We start from the raw sequence: 22,391 nt of genomic DNA, 5'->3' as shown, positions 1-22,391 counted from the left end.
CTCTCGGTAATGCACATCACATAAGCCTTGCAAGCATTGCAACTAATGAGTTAGTTGCGGGATGATGTATTACAGAACGAGTAAAGAGACTTGCCGATAACGAGATTGAACTAGGTATTGGATACCGACGATCGAATCTCGGGCAAGTAACATACCGATGACAAAGGGAACAACGTATGTTGTTATGCGGTCTGACCGATAAAGATCTTCGTAGAATATGTAGGAGCCAATATGGGCATCCAGGTCCCGCTATTGGTTATTGACCGGAGACGTGTCTCGGTCATGTCTACATTGTTCTCGAACCCGTAGGGTCCGCACGCTTAAGGTTACGATGACAGTAATATTATGAGTTTATGCATTTTGATGTACCGAAGGTTGTTCGGAGTCCCGAATGTGATCACGGACATGACGAGGAGTCTCGAAATGGTCGAGACGTAAAGATTGATATATTGGAAGCCTATGTTTGGATATCGGAAGTGTTTCGGGTGAAATCGGGATTTTACCGGAGTACCGGGAGGTTACCGGAACCCCCCGGGAGCTATATGGGCCTTAGTGGGCTTTAGTGGAAAGGAGAAAGGGGCAGCCCAAGGTGGCTGTGCACCTCCCCCCTTCCCCTAGTCCTATTAGGACTAGGAGAGGTGGCCGGCCCCCTCTCTCTCTTTCCTCCCTCAAGGAATCCTATTCCAACTAGGATTGGGGGGGGGGGGAATCCTACTCCCAGAGGGAGTAGGACTCTCCTGGCGCGCCCTCCCTTGGCCGGCCAGCCTCCCCCTCTAGTCCTTTATATACTGAGGTAGAGGCACCCTAGAACACACAAGTTGATCCACGTGATTTATTCCTTAGCCGTGTGCGGTGCCCCCAGCCACCATATTCCTCGATAATACTGTAGCGGAGTTTAGGCGAAGCCCTGCTGCTGTAGTGCATCAAGATCGTCACCATGCCGTCGTGCTGACGGAACTCTTCCCCGACACTTTGCTGGATCGGAGTCCGGGGATTGTCATCGAGCTGAACGTGTGCTCGAACTCGGAGGTGCCGTAGTTTCGGTACTTGATCGGTTGGATCATGAAGACGTACGACTACTTCCTCTAAGTTGCGTCAATGCTTCCACAGTCGGTCTGCGTGGGTACGTAGACAACACTCTCCCCTCTCGTTGCTATGCATCACATGATCTTGCGTGTGCGTAGGAATTTTTTTGAAATTACTTCGAAACCCGACAGTGGCATCCGAGCCTAGGTTATTTATGTTGATGTTATATGCACGAGTAGAACACAAGTGAGTTGTGGGCGATATAAGTCATACTGCCTACCAGCATGTCATACTTTGGTTCAGCGGCATTGTTGGACGAGACGACCCGGAGCAACATTACGCGTACGCTTACGCGAGACCGGTTCCCCCGACGTGCTTTGCACACAGGTGGCTTGCGGGCGACTGTCTCTCCAACTTTAGTTGAACCAAGTGTGGCTACGCCCAGTCCTTGCGAAGGTTAAAACAGAGTCTATTTGACAAACTATCGTTGTGGTTTTGATGCGTAGGTGAGATTGGTTCTTGCTTAAGCCCGTAGCAGCCACGTAAAACTTGCAACAACAAAGTACAGGACGTCTAACTTGTTTTTGCAGGGCATGTTGTGATGTGATATGGTCAAGGCATGATGCTGAATTTTATTGTATGAGATGATCATGTTTTGTAACCGAGTTATCGGCAACTGGCAGGAGCCATATGGTTGTCGCTTTATTGTATGCAATGCAATCGCGATGTAATGCTTTACTTTATTACTAAACGGTAGTGATAGTCGTGGAAGTATAAGATTGGCGAGACGACAATGATACTACGATGGAGATCAAGGTGTCGCGCCGGTGACGATGGTGATCATAACGGTGCTTCGGAGATGGAGATCACAAGCACAAGATGATGATGGCCATATCATATCACTTATATTGATTGCATGAGATGTTTATCCTTGTATGCATCTTATCTTGCTTTGATTGACGGTAGCATTATAAGATGATCTCTCACTAAATTATCAAGAAGTGTTCTCCCTGAGTATGCACCGTTGCCAAAGTTCGTCGTGCCCAAACACCACGTGATGATCGGGTGTGATAAGCTCTACGTCCATCTACAACGGGTGCAAGCCAGTTTTGCACACGTAGAATACTCAGGTTAAACTTGACGAGCCTAGCATATGCAGATATGGCCTCGGAACACGGAGACCGAAAGGTCGAGCATGAAACATATAGTAGATATGATCAACATAACGATGTTCACCATTGAAAACTACTCCATCTCACGTGATGATCGGTTATGGTTTAGTTGATTTGGATCACGTAATCACTTAGAAGATTAGAGGGATGTCTATCTAAGTGGGAGTTCTTAAGTAATTTGATTAATTGAACTTAAACTTATCATGAACTTAGTACCTGATAGTATCTTGCTTGTTTATGTTGATTGTAGATAGATGGCTCGTGCTGTTGTTCCGTTGAATTTTAATGCGTTCCTTGAGAAAGCAAAGTTGAAAGATGATGGTAGCAATTATACGGACTGGGTCCGTAACTTGAGGATTATCCTCATTGCTGCTCAGAAGAATTACGTCCTGGAAGCTCCGCTGGGTGCCAGGCCTGCTGCTGGAGCAACACCAGATGTTATGAACGTCTGGCAGAGCAAAGCTGATGACTACTCGATAGCTCAGTGTGCCATGCTTTACGGCTTAGAATCGGGACTTCAACGACGTTTTTGAACGTCATGGAGCATATGAGATGTTCCAGGAGTTGAAGTTAATATTTCAAGCAAATGCCCGGATTGAGAGATATGAAGTCTCCAATAAGTTCTATAGCTGCAAGATGGAGGAGAACAGTTCTGTCAGTGAGCATATACTCAAAATGTCTGGGTATAATAATCACTTGATTCAATTGGGAGTTAATCTTCCGGATGATTGCGTCATTGACAGAATTCTCCAATCACTGCCACCAAGCTACAAGAGCTTCGTGATGAACTATAATATGCAAGGGATGAACAAGACTATTCCCGAGCTCTTCGCAATGCTGAAAGCTGCGGAGGTAGAAATCAAGAAGGAGCATCAAGTGTTGATGGTTAACAAGACCACTAGTTTTAAGAAAAAGGGCAAAGGGAAGAAGAAGGGGAACTTCAAGAAGAACAGCAAGCAAGTTGCTGCTCAGGAGAAGAAACCCAGTCTGGACCTAAGCCTGAAATTGAGTGCTTCTACTGCAAGCAGACTGGTCACTGGAAGCGGAACTGCCCCAAGTATTTGGCGGATAAGAAGGATGGCAAGGTGAACAAAGGTATATGTGATATACATGTTATTGATGTGTACCTTACTAGAGCTCGCAGTAGCACCTGGGTATTTGATACTGGTTCTATTGCTAATATTTGCAACTCGAAACAGGGACTACGGAATAAGCGGGCACTGGCAAAGGACGAGGTGACGATGCGCGTGGGAAACGGTTCCAAAGTCGATGTGATCGCGGTCGGCACGCTACCTCTACATCTACCTTCGGGATTAATATTATACCTAAATAATTGTTATTTGGTGCCAGCGTTGAGCATGAACATTATATCTGGATCTTGTTTAATGCGAGACGGTTATTCATTTAAATCAGAGAATAATGGTTGTTCTATTTATATGAGTAATATCTTTTATGGTCATGCACCCTTGAAGAGCGGTCTATTCTTATTGAATCTCGATAGTAGTAATACACATATTCATAATGTTGAAGCCAAAAGATGCAGAGTTGATAATGAAAGTGCAACTTATTTGTGGCACTGTCGTTTAGGTCATATCGGTGTAAAGCGCATGAAGAAACTCCATACTGATGGACTTTTGGAACCACTTGATTATGAATCACTTGGTACTTGTGAACCGTGCCTCATGGGCAAGATGACTAAAACACCGTTCTCCGGTACTATGGAGAGAGCAACAGATTTATTAGAAATCATACATACCGATGTATGTGGTCCGATGAATATTGAGGCTCGTGGCGGATATCGTTATTTTCTCACCTTCACAGATGATTTAAGCAGATATGGGTATATCTACTTAATGAAACATAAGTCTGAAACATTTGAAAAGTTCAAAGAATTTCAGAGTGAAGTTGAAAATCATCGTAACAATAAAATAAAGTTTCTACGATCTGATCGTGGAGGAGAATATTTGAGTTACGAGTTTGGTGTACATTTGAAAAATTGTGGAATAGTTTCGCAACTCACGCCACCCGGAACACCACAGCGTAATGGTGTGTCCGAACGTCGTAATCGTACTTTACTAGATATGGTGCGATCTATGATGTCTCTTACTGATTTACCGCTATCGTTTTGGGGTTATGCTTTAGAGATGGCCGCATTCACGTTAAATAGGGCACCATCAAAATCCGTTGAGACGACGCCTTATGAACTGTGGTTTGGCAAGAAACCAAAGTTGTCGTTTCTTAAAGTTTGGGGCTGCGATGCTTATGTGAAAAAGCTTCAACCTGATAAGCTCGAACCCAAATCGGAGAAATGTGTCTTCATAGGATACCCAAAGGAGACTGTTGGGTACACCTTCTATCATAGATCCGAAGGCAAGACATTTGTTGCTAAGAATGGATCCTTTCTAGAGAAGGAGTTTCTCTCGAAAGAAGTGAATGGGAGGAAAGTAGAACTTGACGAGGTAACTGTACCTGCTCCCTTACTGGAAAGTAGTACATCACAGAAAACTGTTTCAGTGACACCTACACCAGTTAGTGAGGAAGCTAATGATAATGATCATGAAACTTCAGATCAAGATACTACAGAACCTCGTAGATCAACCAGAGTAAGATCCGCACCAGAGTGCTACGGTAATCCTGTTCTGGAAGTCATGCTACTAGATCATGATGAACCTACGAACTATGAAGAAGCGATGGTGAGCCCAGATTCCGCAAAGTGGCTTGAAGCCATGAAATCTGAGATGGGATCCATGTATGAGAACAAAGTATGGACTTTGGTTGACTTGCCCGATGATCGGCAAGCAATTGAGAATAAATGGATCTTCAAGAAGAAGACTGACGCTGATGGTAATGTTACTGTCTACAAAGCTCGACTTGTCGCGAAAGGTTTTCGACAAGTTCAAGGGGTTGACTACGATGAGACTTTCTCACCTGTAGCGATGCTTAAGTCTGTCCGAATCATGTTAGCGATTGCCGCATTTTATGATTATGAAATTTGGCAGATGGATGTCAAAACTGCATTCCTGAATGGATTTCTGGAAGAAGAGTTGTATATGATGCAACCGGAAGGTTTTGTCGATCCAAAGGGAGCTAACAAAGTGTGCAAGCTCCAGCGATCCATTTATGGACTGGTGCAAGCCTCTCGGAGTTGGAATAAACGCTTTGATAGTGTGATCAAAGCATTTGGTTTTATACAGACTTTCGGAGAAGCCTGTATTTACAAGAAAGTGAGTGGGAGCTCTGTAGCATTTCTGATATTATATGTGGATGACATATTACTAATTGGAAATGATATAGAATTTCTGGATAGCATAAAGGGATACTTGAATAAGAGTTTTTCAATGAAAGACCTCAGTGAAGCTGCTTACATATTAGGCATTAAGATCTATAGAGATAGATCAAGACGCTTAATTGGACTTTCACAAAGCACATACCTTGACAAAGTTTTGAAGAAGTTCAAAATGGATCAAGCAAAGAAAGGATTCTTGCCTGTGTTACAAGGTGTGAAGTTGAGTAAGACTCAATGCCCGACCACTGCAGAAGATAGAGAGAAAATGAAAGATGTTCCCTATGCTTCAGCCATAGGCTCTATCATGTATGCAATGCTGTGTACCAGACCTGATGTGTGCCTTGTTATAAGTTTAGCAGGGAGGTACCAAAGTAATCCAGGAGTGGATCACTGGACAGCGGTCAAGAACATCCTGAAATACCTGAAAAGGACTAAGGATATGTTTCTCGTATATGGAGGTGACAAAGAGCTCACCGTAAAAGGTTACGTTGATGCAAGCTTTGACACTGATCCGGACGATTCTAAATCGCAAACCGGATATGTGTTTACATTAAACGGTGGAGCTGTCAGTTGGTGCAGTTATAAACAAAGCGTCGTAGCGGGATCTACATGTGAAGCGGAGTACATAGCTGCTTCGGAAGCAGCGAACGAAGGAGTCTGGATGAAGGAGTTCATATCCGATCTAGGTGTCATACCTAGTGCATCGGGTCCAATGAAAAACCTTTTGTGACAATACTGGTGCAATTGCCTTGGCAAAGGAATCCAGATTTCACAAAAGGACCAAGCACATCAAGAGACGCTTCAACTCCATCCGGGATCTAGTCCAGGTGGGAGACATAGAGATTTGCAAGATACATACGGATCTGAATGTTGCAGACCCATTGACTAAGCCTCTTCCATGAGCAAAACATGATCAGCAGCAAGGCTCCATGGGTGTTAGAATCATTACAGTGTAATCTAGATTATTGACTCTAGTGCAAGTGGGAGACTGAAGGAAATATGCCCTAGAGGCAATAATAAAGTTATTATTTATTTCCTTATATCATGATAAATGTTTATTATTCATGCTAGAATTGTATTAACCGGAAACATAATACATGTGTGAATACATAGACAAACTTAGTGTCACTAGTATGCCTCTACTTGACTAGCTCGTTAATCAAAGATGGTTATGTTTCCTGACCATGAACAAAGTGTTGTTATTTGATTAACGAGGTCACATCATTAGTTGAATGATCTGATTGACATGACCCATTCCATTAGCTTAGCACCCGATCGTTTAGTATGTTGCTATTGCTTTCTTCATGACTTATACATGTTCCTATAACTATGAGATTATGCAACTCCCGTTTACCGGAGGAACACTTTGGGTACTACCAAACGTCACAATGTAACTGGGTGATTATAAAGGAGTACTACAGGTGTCTCCAAAGGTACATGTTGGGTTGGCGTATTTCGAGATTAGGTTTTGTCACTCCGATTGTCGGAGAGGTATCTCTGGGCCCTCTCGGTAATGCACATCATATAAGCCTTGCAAGCATTGCAACTAATGAGTTAGTTGCGGGATGATGTATTACAGAACGAGTAAAGAGACTTGCCGGTAACGAGATTGAACTAGGTATTGGATACCGACGATCGAATCTCGGGCAAGTAACATACCGATGACAAAGGGAACAACGTATGTTGTTATGCGGTCTGACCGATAAAGATCTTCGTAGAATATGTAGGAGCCAATATGGGCATCCAGGTCCCGCTATTGGTTATTGACCGGAGACGTGTCTCGGTCATGTCTACATTGTTCTCGAACCCGTAGGGTCCGCACGCTTAAGGTTACGATGACAGTAATATTATGAGTTTATGCATTTTGATGTACCGAAGGTTGTTTGGAGTCCCGGATGTGATCACGGACATGACGAGGAGTCTCGAAATGGTTGAGACGTAAAGATTGATATATTGGAAGCCTATGTTTGGATATCGGAAGTGTTCCGGGTGAAATCGGGATTTTACCGGAGTACCGGGAGGTTACCGGAACCCCCCGGGAGCTATATGGGCCTTAGTGGGCTTTAGTGGAAAGGAGAAAGGGGCAGCCCAAGGTGGTTGTGCGCCTCCCCCCTTCCCCTAGTCCTATTAGGACTAGGAGAGGTGGCCGGCCCCCTCTCTCTCTTTCCCCCCTCAAGGAATCCTATTCCAACTAGGATTGGGGGGGGGGATCCTACTCCCAGAGGGAGTAGGACTCTCCTGGCGTGCCCTCCCTTGGCCGGCCAGCCTCCCCCCTCTAGTCCTTTATATACTGAGGTAGAGGCACCCTAGAACACACAAGTTGATCCACGTGATCTATTCCTTAGCCGTGTGCGGTGCCCCCAACCACCATATTCCTCGATAATACTGTAGCGGAGTTTAGGCGAAGCCCTGCTGCTGTAGTGCATCAAGATTGTCACCACGCTGTCGTGCTGACGGAACTCTTCCCCGACACTTTGCTGGATCGGAGTCCGGGGATCGTCATCGAGCTGAACGTGTGCTCGAACTCGGAGGTGCCGTAGTTTCGGTACTTGATCGGTTGGATCCTGAAGACGTACGACTACTTCCTCTACGTTGCGTCAACGCTTCCGCAGTCGGTCTGCGTGGGTACGTAGACAACACTCTCCCCTCTCGTTGCTATGCGTCACATGATCTTGCGTGTGAGAAGGGTAAGAAGACCGACAATGCCAAAGGCCAGCAACACAATCCGGCAGGCCATGGAAACGCTGGTAAGCGCAAGGCCGACAGTGGTTTGGACTTTGTCGCAAATACCAACGCACAGGAGAATGGCTAGCGCTGTAAAGGCAAGCAACCCCAGAGGGGTGGAGGTCCAGGCAACAATTTGGAGCGTTTGTTAAATCAGCCCTGTCCAAAGCATGGATCAAAGGAGAAACCGGCATCACATCTCTGGAAAGATTGTTATATCATGCGGGATTTCAAGAATTCCAATATGTTCCAATATGACAACGGCCCGCCCGACGGTTCAGGAGGAGGTTTCCACGGGCCGGGTTACGGAGGCGGTGGTTCTGACTCAGGGTTTCCAGGCAATCAAACTGGACACGTCAATCAAGGACACCAAGGCAACCAGGGGGGTTACAACCATCAGGGGAGTCAGCAGCAGCAGTAGTCGGGTTATCAGAGTAATCCCAAACAGCTGAACAGCGGGCAATATCATGTCTTCACTACTAGTTTGTGAAAACGTGATCAGAAGCTTCACAAAAGGGTAGTCAACTCTGTTGAGCCGGCAGTACCTCAGTATTTACGCTGGTCGGGGCAACCTATTTTGTGGAGCAGAGAGGATCACCCGCCCCGGGTTGATAATCCAGGTCATTTGGCCTTGGTGGTAGCCCCTCAAGTTGGGGTATACAAGTTCACTAAAGTGCTCATGGATGGGGGAAGTAGTATCAATATTTTGTATTATGATACATTCCACCGTATGGGGTTGACAGATAAGGATCTTGAACCGTCGAATACGGTATTTCATGGTGTGGTGCCTGGTAAGTCTGCATATCCTGTTGGTAAGATAGCTTTGGAGGTAGCTTTTGGAGATGACTACGATTCAAGGTCAGAAACAGTGACATTTGAGGTGGTGAAGATCAAAAATCCGTACCACGCTTTGTTTGGGCGGCCGGTTTATGCTAAGTTTATGGCAAGGCCATGTTATGTTTACCTGCAGCTTAAAATGCCAGGTCATAAGGGGACTATCACAGTACATGGAAGTAGAAAGATTGCTTTGGAGTGTGAAGAAGGCGATGCGGCTTATGCTGAGTCAGTTTGTGCCACGGAGGAGTTAACATTCTATAAGGAGCAAGTTGATCCGGCAGACATGACCTCCTTAAAAAAGCCAACCACAGAACATGATCCCGCATTGAAGTTCAAATCAGCTATAGACACTAAGATGGTTGACTTTGTCCCTGGCGATTCATCCAAACAGTTCAGCATCAGCGCTAACCTGGATCCCAAATAGGAAAGCGCGCTCATCGAGTTCATCCATGAGAATTGGGACATCTTTGCATGGAAACCTTTTGACATGCCAGGTGTACCGAGAGAACTCGCTGAGCACACACTCAACATTGATCCAAAATTCAAACCGGTCCAACAGTTCCTCCGCCGCTTCAATGAGGAAAGCCGCAAGGCTATAGGTGAAGAGGTCGCCTGTTTGCTGGCTGCTGGGTTTATTGTTGAAGTTTTTCATCCAGAGTGGTTAGCCAATCCGGTGCTGGTTCTTAAGAAAAACGGCACTTGGCGCATGTGTGTGGACTACACAGATTTAAACAAGGCTTGCCCTGCAGACCCCTTTGCTCTCCCTCGCATTGATCATATAATTGATGCTACGGCGGGTTGTGACCGTTTGTGTTTTTTGGATGCTTACTCTGGTTATCATCAGATCAAAATGGCAGTTAAGGACCAGGAGAAGACAGCCTTTATAACTCCCTTTGGAGCCTCCTGCTATGTTTCCATGCCCTTTGGACTCAAGAGTGCCCAGGCAACTTACCAGCGATGTGTTCAGAATTGCCTTCATAAGCAAATTGGGCGCAATGTCCACGCGTATGTAGATGATATTGTGGTCAAATCCAGAAAGGAGGAGACTTTGATAGATGATCTACGGGAAACTTTTGACAATCTCTGGGTCTACAAGATGATGCTCAATCCGGAGAAGTGTGTTTTCGGTGTCCCGACAGGCAAGCTCTTTGGCTTTCTGGTTTCAAACAGAGGCACTGAGGCTAATCCGAAAAAGATTGCAGCGATTACGTCCTTGGCTAAACCGGCGTGTATTAACGATGTGCAATGTCTGGCCGGCCGGATTACAGCCTTGAGCCAGTTTATCAACCGCCTTGGAGAGAAGGCCATTCCCTTATATCAGATGCTCAAGAAAACGGATAACTTTGTCTGGAGTGAAGCAATTGATAAGGCGTTTGAAGATCTGAAGAAACAGCTCATGGAACCGCCCGTGCTGGCAGCACCGATCGATAAAGCGCCCTTATTATTATATGTGGCTGCTAATGCCCGGGCTGTCAGCATAGCCATTGTGGTAGAGCGCAAAGAGCCTGGGAAAGAGTATCCGGTTCAACGGCTGGTTTATTATATCAGTGAGGTGCTCATTGAGTCAAAGCAGAGGTATCCGCATTGGCAGAAACTGGTGTATGGGGTGTTTATGGCAAGCCGGAAGCTCAAACACTATTTTCAGGGCCATCCTATCACAGTAGTCAGTTCAGCTCCTCTGGGTGACATCATTCAAAACAGAGAGGCAACTGGCCGTATTGCCAAGTGGGCCATTGAGCTTGGACCCCACGGGCTCAGATATATACCCCGCACGGCGATCAAGTCCCAGACACTCGTAGATTTCATCAACGATTGGACAGATTTACAGGCACCTGAGGAGAAACCAGATAATACATATTGGACTATTCATTTTGATGGGTCCAGACAGCTAGAGGGTTCGGGGGCTGGAGTCGTATTAACTTCCCCACGAGGTGACAAGTTCTGTTATGTCCTTCGTTTGATGTTCCCTTGTACTAACAATGCAGCTGAATATGAGGCTTTACTCCATGGTCTTCGGATGGCTAAAGAGATGAATTTGAGCCGGGTTAAGTGCTTCGGCGATTCAGATCTAGTGGCTCAGCAAGTGTCTGGCACTTGGGATTCTAAGGACCCACTCATGGCTGCATATCGGCGAGAGGTGGACACAGTGGCTGGTCACTTTAAAGGTTATCAGGTGGACCATATAGACCGGCGGAAGAATGAAGTAGCGGACGCTTTAAGTCGTCTTGGTTCCCAACGTAAACCGGTTCCGCCCAATGTCTTTCTTGACGTGTTGCACAATCCGCCAGTCAAAATACCAACCGAAGAAGATTTGGCTGTTCCTGATCCGAAGGCCAATTGGTGGCAGCTTTGCATGCCATACCGGATTGGACGATCCCATATCTGGATTACATGAACCGGGGCGAGTTACCAGCTGAGGAAACGTTGGCTCGATAGATAATCCGGCATTCCAAGTCCATGACCATACTCAACAGGGAGTTACATCATTACAGTGTTTCAGGAGTGATTCAACGATGCGTTTCTCCTCAAGAAGGTTGTGAGATTTTGCGAGAAATTCATGAAGGGGATTGCGGTCATCACGCCGGTTCAAAGTCGTTGGTTGCTAAAGCTTTTCGCCACGGTTTTTACTGGTTGACGGCGCATGCTGATGCGGAGGATTTAGTCAAAAGATGTGATGGATGTCAAAAGTTTGCCCGCCGTGCGCACGTTCCGGCTCAAGAGTTGCGGATGATTCCAATTACATGGCCGTTTGCCACTTGGGGGCTGGATATGGTTGGACCCTTCAAGCGCTCCAAGGACAAGAAGACCCATCTATTAGTAGCAGTTGATAAATTCACTAAATGGGTAGAGGCAGAGCCAGTCAGCAAGTGTGATGCAGCCACAGCGGTTCAATTCATCAAAAAGGTGATATTCCGGTTTGGCTTTCCACATAGCATTATAACAGATAATGGCACTAACTTGTCAAAAGGAGAGATGGAAGAATTCTGTCAAAGTGAGCACATCCGGCTTGATCTAGCATCAGTGGCTCACCCCCAATCTAATGGTCAAGCGGAAAGGGCAAATCAAGAAATTCTGCGGGGTATCAAACCAAGGCTTATGGTTCCCTTAAAGCGGACGCCGGGTTGTTGGGTCGAGGAGCTACCTTCTGTGTTATGGAGCATCAACACCACACCCAATAGGTCTACGGGTTACACGCCTTTCTTCATGGTTTATGGAGCAGAGGCGGTTCTTCCTAGTGACATCCGTCACGATTCGCCCTGTGTGGCAGCTTATGTTGAAGCTGATAATGAGACGGCACATCAGGATTCTCTGGACCTGTTAGATGAAGAGCGGGATCTTGCAGCAGCGCGTTCGGCGATTTATCAACAAGATCTTCGACGTTATCACAGCCGCCGGGTTAAAACTAGAACCTTTCAAGAAGGTGATTTGGTGCTCCGGCTCATTCAGGATCAGACTGATATGCATAAGTTATCCCCCCTTGGGAAGGACCCTTTGTGGTCAGCAAAAATCTGCACAACGGATCCTACTACCTCATTGATGTTCGAGAGCATGAAGACTCACGTCAATCGAAGGAGGAGACAAAGCGGCCATGGAACATAGCTCTCCTTCGGCCTTACTATACTTGAAGCCATAGGCTTTTTTTACCTGTACATATTTATGACAGTGTATATACCATATAATAAACCGGAGCCTCCGTTATAAGCGGGGTATCTGTTCTTTCTTATATCATATGTGTGCTTTTACAAGTTAACGGGCAAAGCGGAGTCTTTGTTAAACCGGATTTAGCAACTGCATAAAGATAAAGAAAATCACTAGGGGGCTTGGTCATGTTTGAACCACAGCTACACCTCTTGATAGGCATTTCAGCCACACAAGGAAAAATTTGTGGAGCCAAAGAGAGTATTGTACACTGTACAAACTCAAACATAGGCACACGCTGAGCATCGCTCACAAAGTTACTTGGGGGCTCTTTTTTGCAAAGCAACAAAGAGTTTGAAAGGACCCTCGTAATTGGCTATCAAGCCACGGCTTGGAAGCCTGGTGTATTCACCTAAAACCCCGGGTTAACCTGCCTTCATCAAGTAAGCCACTCCTATCCAGGTAATCCTGGCATGACCCATCGAACGTTTGACAAGTCAATCTTTTACAGACCCTGAACTTGTCATAGTTAAAACGGTGATTGGTTAATTGGAGGCCCATCTTAAAAGGCTTTGTTAAATGGTTTAACTCAGAGGCCTGGCAGCCCATGAAAAGCCTCGATTTGGAGCCTGGCAGCTCGTAAAAAGCCTCGCATATTTTTCCTATTTGAATTTTGTTTGTTGACAATCATAAGTATTTTTTGATAAACCGGCATCCTTGATCCGGCTTGCTTTCCAACCACCAGCTGTTGGCTCATGATCAGTTATAAACCGGTGGTCACTGACCCGGTATGGTTTGTCTACATCACCAGTGTTATGAAGAAAATCCAGTAGGTGTACCGGTCCGGTTTAATAGATAGACCAGCATTATGAAGATGAGATTATCAAACGTATCGGGTTGGTGTTAAACACCTTTGCTGTATACATGTTTGCTCACTCAATGAGGTATGTTCTGTACATTATTTTTTGTACAAACACTTGATTATTCAGCTCAAGTACTATATACTTCTCGGATATTATGACATGTTTAGCGGTAAACCGCTAAACACTTTTAAGTTTTTGGTACCCAGGAAGGCAAGTCATCATAGACTATGCATAAAATATATCCTGAAGGGCGGCACAGATTGTCACAAAGGGCTATGAAGCATGCTCGATGGCATGGCAGATAAACAAAGTTTCAGCTATCCTATTACATGAAGCTTTAAAGCGGCTCAACAGTGCCATTGTTTTTCACAGTAGCCATATAAACCGGCGACCGGATTAGGACTCTTCATCACGAACGGTTTGACGGTTGAGGATCAGTTGATGCACGCACTTCTTCATCCCGCCCCAGCCGCTGGAAATCAGCCGTTGACCAGTCGATTCCGGTTAAAGCTTGGAATACTGCTTCTTCATGGATAAGATCAAAAGGGTTAATATCAGGGGCATAAGTGTGCTTATGAATCGGAGGCACAAGTTCTTTGACTTCATGGATCTCAGCCGACTGTCTTTTCCCTTCTGCATCATAAAACGGTTGAAAATGGGACAAATCAGTGTCTTCAGCTAATTTGCTGGCCGCTGGCCGCATCTGTTTGGTCAACCGCCGAAGATCATCATTGTCAAAGTTTGAACCGTCTTCTTTCACGCCTGGATACCCTTTAATGATATCCTCCGCTTCAAGATCTGGAATCCAGGCCTTGGCTCGAATAAGGGCAGTTAATGCTCCGGCTCTTGCAGCAGCTCTTTTCAACTCGGCAATACGCGCCGGTAACATGCCCAGCTTCTCAAGGGTTTCCTTAATCAACGTTGGCGCCGATTTGTTATAAGCTGCTGTACTAATGGCTCGCTGAGATCCAAAGTATAGCTGCTCAACCAATGTGTATGCCGCTTTGAGCTTCATCCGCATATCTGCACCAAGATGAGTGATCCGAGTTCCTGCCAAAGATTTTTTTTTCAACATCGTGGTCAGTTTTAAGATTAATTGACTGATGCAACATACATAAGCAGATACTTACCCAAGATAGCAGAGGTCATAGCGTTGATTTGGCGCTTCAAACTGGCTAGTTCTTCAGCCACCGGTTTCAGGGCTTCCTTGGCATCTACGGCTCTTTTGGTCAAACCGGCTTTTTCGGTTTCCCATGCAGCACGATCTTGATTGAAGGATTCTTTCAATTTTTCCATTCCCGCCAGGGCCCGGGTCAGCTCCTCTTTGGCCTTTGCAGCTTCGGCTTGTTGCGACTTCACATTTTCTTGCAAGTCAGAGTTTTTGGCATCTTTGCTTCTCAGCTCAGCCTACAACATTGAAGGTATCTTCAACAAAACAACATATATAGGCACTAAGTATAAAGCATATAACAAGTTATCCACTTCATACTTGGGGGCTAATGCTTATTTGCTCTCAAATACTACCTTCTATGCAAGTCTACAGAACAATGCAAGCATTGTCCTTGACACTTGGGGGCTAATGTACGTTTGTTCTAAACTGGCGGTGTGCAATAAAAACCGGATTAACTTGCCAAGTTAAACCGACCTTTGGGGGCTATGCTACAGAATGTTATCTAATTTTTCAAACATGAGTTTTATCTATGATTGAATACATGCCTTGGCAAGGATTAATGATGGGATGCTTAAAGTGTTACAAAGACCCGGTTTATGATTGACAATCATAAAACGGCCTTTGGGGGCTACTTAGAATAGTATTTCAGCTATAAATCAATGTGCAAGGGAGAAGAATTTACCTCATATCGTTCTTTCATCAAATTCACCAAACCGGCTTCATACTCCCGGTTTGAGTGCAGACGGTTCAAGAAGCCGGAATGAAGCTCATCAGCGTTAAGATGAGCAAAGTTTGATAACTCGCTGCTCCATTTACCTTTATCCCTGGCAATTTGCTCTTCTTTGGCACTATACTGAGCCAAGATGACGGGATTACCAGGAGAACTGTGGCCTGCTCCAGTAATAATAACGTCATCGCCTTGTCCTTCAGGATTTTGGGCGGATGATGATGGAATTTCAGTGTCTTTCATTGGATTAGCCCGGTTTGGTTCTGCTGGTTCAGCATCAGGGGCGGCAGGCTCAGCATCTGTGGGTTCGTCAGTATGTTGGCCGTCAAGGGGCGGATCATCAAAAGTTGTTTCAGGATGGAGGCCTTCCGGTTCACCTATTTGCTCCGGTTCAACTCTTGGTTCTTCTTCTTCAGCAATAGGGTCTTCTGGCGGATTGGTGACCCGAGCTTTCTTGCTGGGTCTGGCTTTGGCCCTGCAAACAGAATAAAAAGGGTTAACATCCTGTTCAAAAGATGTAGGGCGCATTGAAAGGAAAGGTTTTTCGTAACTCACCCAGCCACAGTTTTCAAAGGGGGGAGTTGAGTTGCTGTCGATTCACCAGAAGAGGAAGGAGGTGTCACCTGATAATTTGAATCGGACGGATTAAGAGGCTGTCTGAAATAACCTGCCTTGGGGTAAGAATGGTCAGAAGTAGGAAAGACCTTAGACCGACGCTTCCGAACCGGAGTATCAGGTAAACCGGTAGAGGTGACCTGTTGGCCACTGTGCCGAGTTGTCCGGCGAGCCTCATGCTGTTGAGTCTTCAAAATAAATGTTGGATCCAAGTGAGCAAGAGGATGAGAAAAGCTTACTTTTCGGATTGTTTGGCGAGTTTTTTGTGTTGGCATAGAGTCTGAACCGGAGGAAAGGGTAATTACCTCTACGTCCTCAGCCTGACTAGCTTCGGCCTCCTGAGGAAGATCATTGTTAACAAGATGCATAAAAAGAGAGCCAAGTGAGTCAAGTTCTACCTCAGCTTCTGGGTCATCAGTATCATCATCAAGTTCCATAGAAATCCGGTCAGCCGTTTTCCGCTTTGATGTCCGTTTTACGGCTTTGGTCTTCGGGCGGGTTGGTTTGGCCACTTTATCTCCAGTTGGTTTTGCCGCTTTCTCTATGGATTTTCGTTTCCAGAAAGGGTCATCACCCTATACATATAAAGAAGAAGGGTTACAGCTTGTATAAGTCAAAGATATTAAAGATGAAGAGGAAGTGTAATGCTTACAGCAGGCGGTTTGTTCTTGGTGTAGAAGGGATTCAGACCGGTTTGACTACAGACCATTTCTGATTCATTCAGAATTTTCTTTACCCCTTCAGTAACTTCTTCCTCAGATAATTGGATGTTGCAGTGGCGTTGAGGATCGTCAACCTCACCGGTATATTCGCACATTAAACCGGCACGCCGGCTTACCGGCAAGATACTCCAGGATATCCAACAGCGTACAAAATCCACACCTGTTAAACCGTTTGCCATAAACCCGGAGCTTGGCGATTTGAGGAGCGTATTTTGCCCTTTCTGAGGAGCTCAGGCGTTGTGGCATTGGGTGAGTATTGGATAATCTATGATCTCGGAAGCCGGGGAGGGGATTCTCATCTTCAGGCGAAGTGTCTTTGCAATAGAACCATGTTTGGTTCCATTCCATTGGATGGCTATGGTGTTTGGCATGAGGAAATTTCACTTCTTTCCGCTTTTGAATTGAGACACCACCAAGCTCTGTATTCGGGCCATTCACAAACTCCGTGCGCCGGTTTAAGTGAAAGAAATCCCAGAACAATTCTGCAGTTGTGTAACACCCCGGTAGTTAAGCTACAGTAGTCACACCCTAATGGTGCCATGTCATCGCAATTAATTTATCTAAACCTCATCTTGTTCCTAACCGAATACAAATTCAAATTAAAATAAAGTCGGATTATCATTTCTTCAAGCGGTAAAACAAAAATGTTCGCTGGGTTGCAAAATTCACTAGCTAATTGTCATGAAGAAACCAATATTATTTGAGATATTGAATTGCCCCTAACCTATTTAAAGCAGTGCCCGAAACAACCTTTTTAACGCATTCACATTTATGCAAAATTCAAATGAATACTAATGCTCACAAAACCTTTTTTTGACACTGCTAATTATTGTAAGGTAATTATGTGGCACAACCCCATATTTTACAAAAGACATCTTGTGGCCAAACATTTTTCAAAAAAAAAAGGGAATTTGAAATAAAAGGGAAATGAAAAGGGGCCTAAAACTACTGGGCCACAGGACCATATGTGGTCATAGTGCCTCCGGCCCAGCCCACCGCCACCTCTCCTCCCACCTCCCGCTACAGGAGGCAGGGGAGGGGCGTGGCAGACATCCAGGCCACCATGGCCGGAACTATCGACGTGCCGGCCATCCCGCAGCCTCCCCGACGCCTACAAGACTTGCCTCGCGACGCCCCGAACCCTAATCCCCTCATTCTTCTTCCTCGTCTCTCTCCCTCGATCTGAACCACGCCCGAGCTCCGCGGTCGTCATCGTCGCGTCGATCCCGCTACCACCGTGCTTCTCGCCGGCAAAGAAGATGTCCAGGAGGACCGCCGTGATCCTCTACTTCGTCTGCACCACTAGATCGACGCCGGGGAGCACCTGCGACGCCCCGCACGTGTGTTCCCTTCGCGGGCGTCTGCCTCGGCCGCCGCGTCGATCTACTCGTCTGGCCACCCCCGCGCCTTCCGGACATGTCCACGAGCCCCTCTGTGAGCTCCTCCTTCGATCCCCCTGGTTTGCGCCCTCGATCTACTCCGTTAGTCGCCGTTCCCGTGCTCACCCGGGGTCGTCATGGTTGCGCCCGAGCTCCCTGTACGTGCGCCCTTGCCAGTTGGTCGTCGCGCGTCGCGCCCTTGACCTCCCGTGCGCGTCCGCCTGCTGCTACTGCTGCTTTGCCCATGCGGCTCTGCTCGCTGCTCTTCTGCTACTTGCTGCCTGCCATTCGCGCCATGCTCCCTCCCCGCCTGCCGCTGTTGCTGACTGCTGCCGCTACCACCGGCTTCGCTCGCCTGCGCCGCCCGCCTTGCCTTGCACCGCCGGCGCCTGGCCACTTCCGCCAGGCCGCTCCTGCCCGGGGCCTCCTCCTGCACCCCCGCCCCATGCGTTGGGCGATGGCCGCCGGCGCTCCTCTAGGAGCGGTCGTGTGAGCCCCAGCCATGGCCTCGGGCCACCGCAGGATTGGGGCGGCATAGGTAATCGGGGGATTAGCCCCTGTTAGATTTCTTTTTGTTGTTTGCTTTGTTTTATTACATTAGTTAGATGGCCCTATGACTAGTGGCCCCCACTGCTATTTATTATAACTTAATTAAAGTCTAAACTAAGTCTAGTCACTAATAGGTGGGCCCCAAGTCAACTTTTGACCAGTCAACTGCTGACTGGGCAGTTGACTGGGCCCACTGTCGGCCTCAAATGCAAATAGCTGGGTACACTCTGTGTGTACCCATAACACTTTAACCTTTTATTTTCCTATTATTATTAAATCCAGAAATTCCTGAAGATCAATAAAACTTTAAAAAATTGTATAAAATAATCTGTAACTCCGATGAAAATACTTTATACATGAAAGTTGCTCAGAACGACGAGACGAACCCGGATACGCAGTCCGTTCGTCCGCCACGCATCCCTAGCATAGTGAACACGCAACTTTCCCCCTCCGATTCATTTGTCCGAAAACGCGAAACACCCGAGATATTTTTCCGGATGTTTCCCCCCTTCACCGGTATTACCTCATGTTGCGTTAGGTCACCACTAGCACCGTGCATTGCCATGTTATGCTTTGTGTTGCTTTGTTTGCTCTGTTATTTATTATGTCCCCCTCCGTTACTTCTTTCCGGTAAACCCCGAGACCGCTGCCGGTACCCCTGATCGACTACGGTGTTGACGACCCCTTCTTGCCAGAGCAACCAGGCAAGCCCCCCCTTGATCACCAGATATCGCCTACTCTTCTCTATACTGCTTGCATTAGAGTAGTGTAGCATGTTACTGCTTTCCGTTAATCCTATCCTGATGCATAGCATGTCCTTGCTACTACTGTTGTTACCGTTACCTGCAATCCTAATGCTTAGTATAGGATGCTAGATTATCATCAGTGGCCCTACACTCTTGTCCGTCTGCCATGCTACACTACTGGGCCGTGATCACTTCGGGAGGTGATCACGGGCATATACTATATACTTTGCACTATTACATTACCTGTGGTATTGTTCGGAGTTGGGGGCTGAAGGGGCAGGTGGCTCCATCCCGGTAGAGGTGGGCCTGGGTTCCCGACGGCCCTCGACTGTTACTTTGTGGCGGAGCGACAAGGCAGGTTGAGACCACCTAGGAGAGAGGTGGGCCTGGCCCTGGTCGGCATTCGCGGATACTTAACACGTTTAACGAGATCTTGGTATTTGATCTGAGTCTGGCCACTGGCCTATACGCACTAACCATCTACGCGGGGACAGTTATGGGCACTCGACGTCGTGGTATCAGCCGAAGCCTTCGTGACGTCAGCGACTGAGCGGCGCGCGCCGGATTGGACTGGAACGCCTGCTAGGCTAGGTCTGCTTCCGGCCGCCCTCGCAACGTGCAGGTGTGCAATGGGCGATGGGCCCAGACCCCTGCGCCATAGGATTTAGACCGGCGTGCTGACCTCTCTATTGTGCCTAGGTAGGGCTGCGACATGTTGATCTTCCGAGGCCGGGCATGGCCCAGGAAAGTGTGTCCGGCCAAATGGGATCAAGCGTGTTGGGTTATGTGGTGCACGCCTGCAGGGAAGTTAAACTATTCGAATAGCCGTGATCTTCGGTAACAGGACGACTTGGAGTTGTACCTTGACCTTATGACAACTAGAACCGGATACTTAATAAAACACACCCTTCCAAGTGCCAGATACAACCGGTGGTCGCTCTCTCACAGGGCGACGAGGAGAGGATCATCGGTTAGGATTATGCCATGCGATGATACTTGGTGAACTTACCATCTACTCTCTTCTCCTGCTGCAAGATGGAGGTTACCAGAAGCATAGTCTTCGAAAGGACTAGCTATCCCCCTCTTATTCCGGCATTCTGCAGTTCAGTCCACATATGATACCCTTATTCCATTTGATACCAATCCATACATATGTAGTGTAGCTCCTTGCTTGCGAGTACTTTGGATGAGTACTCACGGTTGCTTTTCTTCCCCTTTTCCCCTTTCCTATATCCGATTACTGCAACCAGACGATGGTGCCCAGGAGCCAGATGCCACTGTCGATGACGACTACTACTACTCGGGAGGTGCCTATTACTACGTGCAGCCCGCTGACGACGACCAGGAGTAGTTTAGGAGGATACCAGGCAGGAGGCCTGCGCCTCTTTCGATCTGTATCCCAGTTTGTGCTAGCCTTCTTAAGGCAAACTTGTTTATCTTATGTCTGTACTCAGATATTGTTACTTCTGCTGACTCGTCTATGATCGAGCTCTTGTATTCGAGCCCTCGAGGCCCCTGGCTTGTAATATGATGCTTGTATGACTTATTTTATTTGTAGAGTTGTGTTGTGATATCTTCCCGTGAGTCTCTGATCTTGATCGTACATGTTTGCGTGTATGATTAGTGTACGATTAAATCGGGGGCGTCACAAGTTGGTTCTTCCTGTAAATAGGCTTCACAGAAGACTTGGAAATTGTATAAGTTGAAGACTGAATTGGGACCCAGGGACGGATTCAAGGGGGGACGAGGGGGGGCGAGACCCCCCTAACGATTGTGTCCCACCGTAATAGCGATCAGTTGATCACCAAATTTTCGTGCTAGGAAACTGCCCGTGACTTGCTTCGCCCCCCCTATGCGCCTACCATAGTCAGGGCCCATGTATTGTTGTCCAATCGCCTGCAACCAGGCCCAAATTCCAGTTTGCCTAAAAAAAGGCCCAAATTCGAGTAAAAGAAAAAGGGAAAGTAGCCCACCACGGAATCAAAGGGGCCAGGCTAGGAAGTACTAGTACACATAGGTCTTCTTGAATCCTTTCGTGTCCAACCTGCTAAAAATTGCTCCTGCGATCTGAGTCTGCCGCCGGCTGCCTGCAAGATCTTCTATTGAATCTATCCGTCGAGAAGGAAAGATGACACAAGCGTTGTTTTGTCGATTCAATAGCTTATTCTGGCCGGCCGGCCGTACGGATGATCAACCAAACAAAATGAGGAAAAAGGTTAAGTTTTTTACTTTGAGCATTAGATTTGATTGTCTTTCAATCTGTAGAAGGCATAATTGTAAGACTACAGACATTAACAACTGGCTCACACGATTTGATCCAAAATTCCCAATAGCTGCCGCTCTCTTCTTGGCACGAGCCTCCGCCAGGAAGTAGGAAGCACTATTGTTTGTCACCGTTGTATCTCCTTTGCGTCCAAACTCGAGCAAAAAAGTGATGTTGCCACAGCGTTGCCGGCATGCCGCAATTGCACGCCATCTTCTATGGCAGAAATAGATCGTTTCTGAGGTATAATGTAGTATTGATTGTATTTTACATGAACATATTATTATTATGGTTTGATGATAGATAGAGATATAGTCTATCTTTTATCTCGGTTTAGCTGTACTTTCCTAGACAAAAAATTAATAGAAAAGATAGAACGCATTGCTCTTTTCAAGCCATTTACTTCAGGTTAGAACGTTGCACTGTAAATCAGCATTCAATGTGCTAATTGACTACCGGTTGAAAAACATGCATTATTTTCTCATAATTTTTTTGCTTGTGCAACCATTACAGAATATACATTGCAATTTTATGTGAGACTTGATATACATATTACATCTGTGATAGCTATCTCTGTCGCCCCCCCTATGTTCAAATCCTGGCTCCGTCCCTGTTGGGACCAATATCTTGTGGATGCAGTTGGAAGCTGGCAAGCACATCTCGATAAAATCT

At 46.5% G+C, this 22,391-nt stretch overlaps 1 long non-coding RNA gene across 1 annotated transcript; it reads left to right on the top strand.

Moving 5' to 3' along the window:
* Positions 1 to 17,600: 17,600 nt before the first annotated feature.
* LOC147960032 (uncharacterized) lies at positions 17,601 to 21,031 on the top strand. The gene is made up of 3 exons (XR_015611916.1): positions 17,601 to 18,216; positions 19,353 to 19,414; positions 20,707 to 21,031. It is a non-coding gene; the product is annotated as an uncharacterized LOC147960032 (long non-coding RNA).
* The last annotated feature ends 1,360 nt before the right edge of the window (positions 21,032 to 22,391 follow it).

Source organism: Triticum urartu, chromosome 7A (assembly GCF_056163025.1).
Source record: "Triticum urartu cultivar PI428250 chromosome 7A, HENAU_Tu73, whole genome shotgun sequence".
NCBI lineage: Eukaryota > Viridiplantae > Streptophyta > Magnoliopsida > Poales > Poaceae > Triticum > Triticum urartu.
The sequence above is the reverse complement of the archived record's forward strand: the minus strand, read 5'-3'. Positions and strand labels throughout refer to the sequence as shown.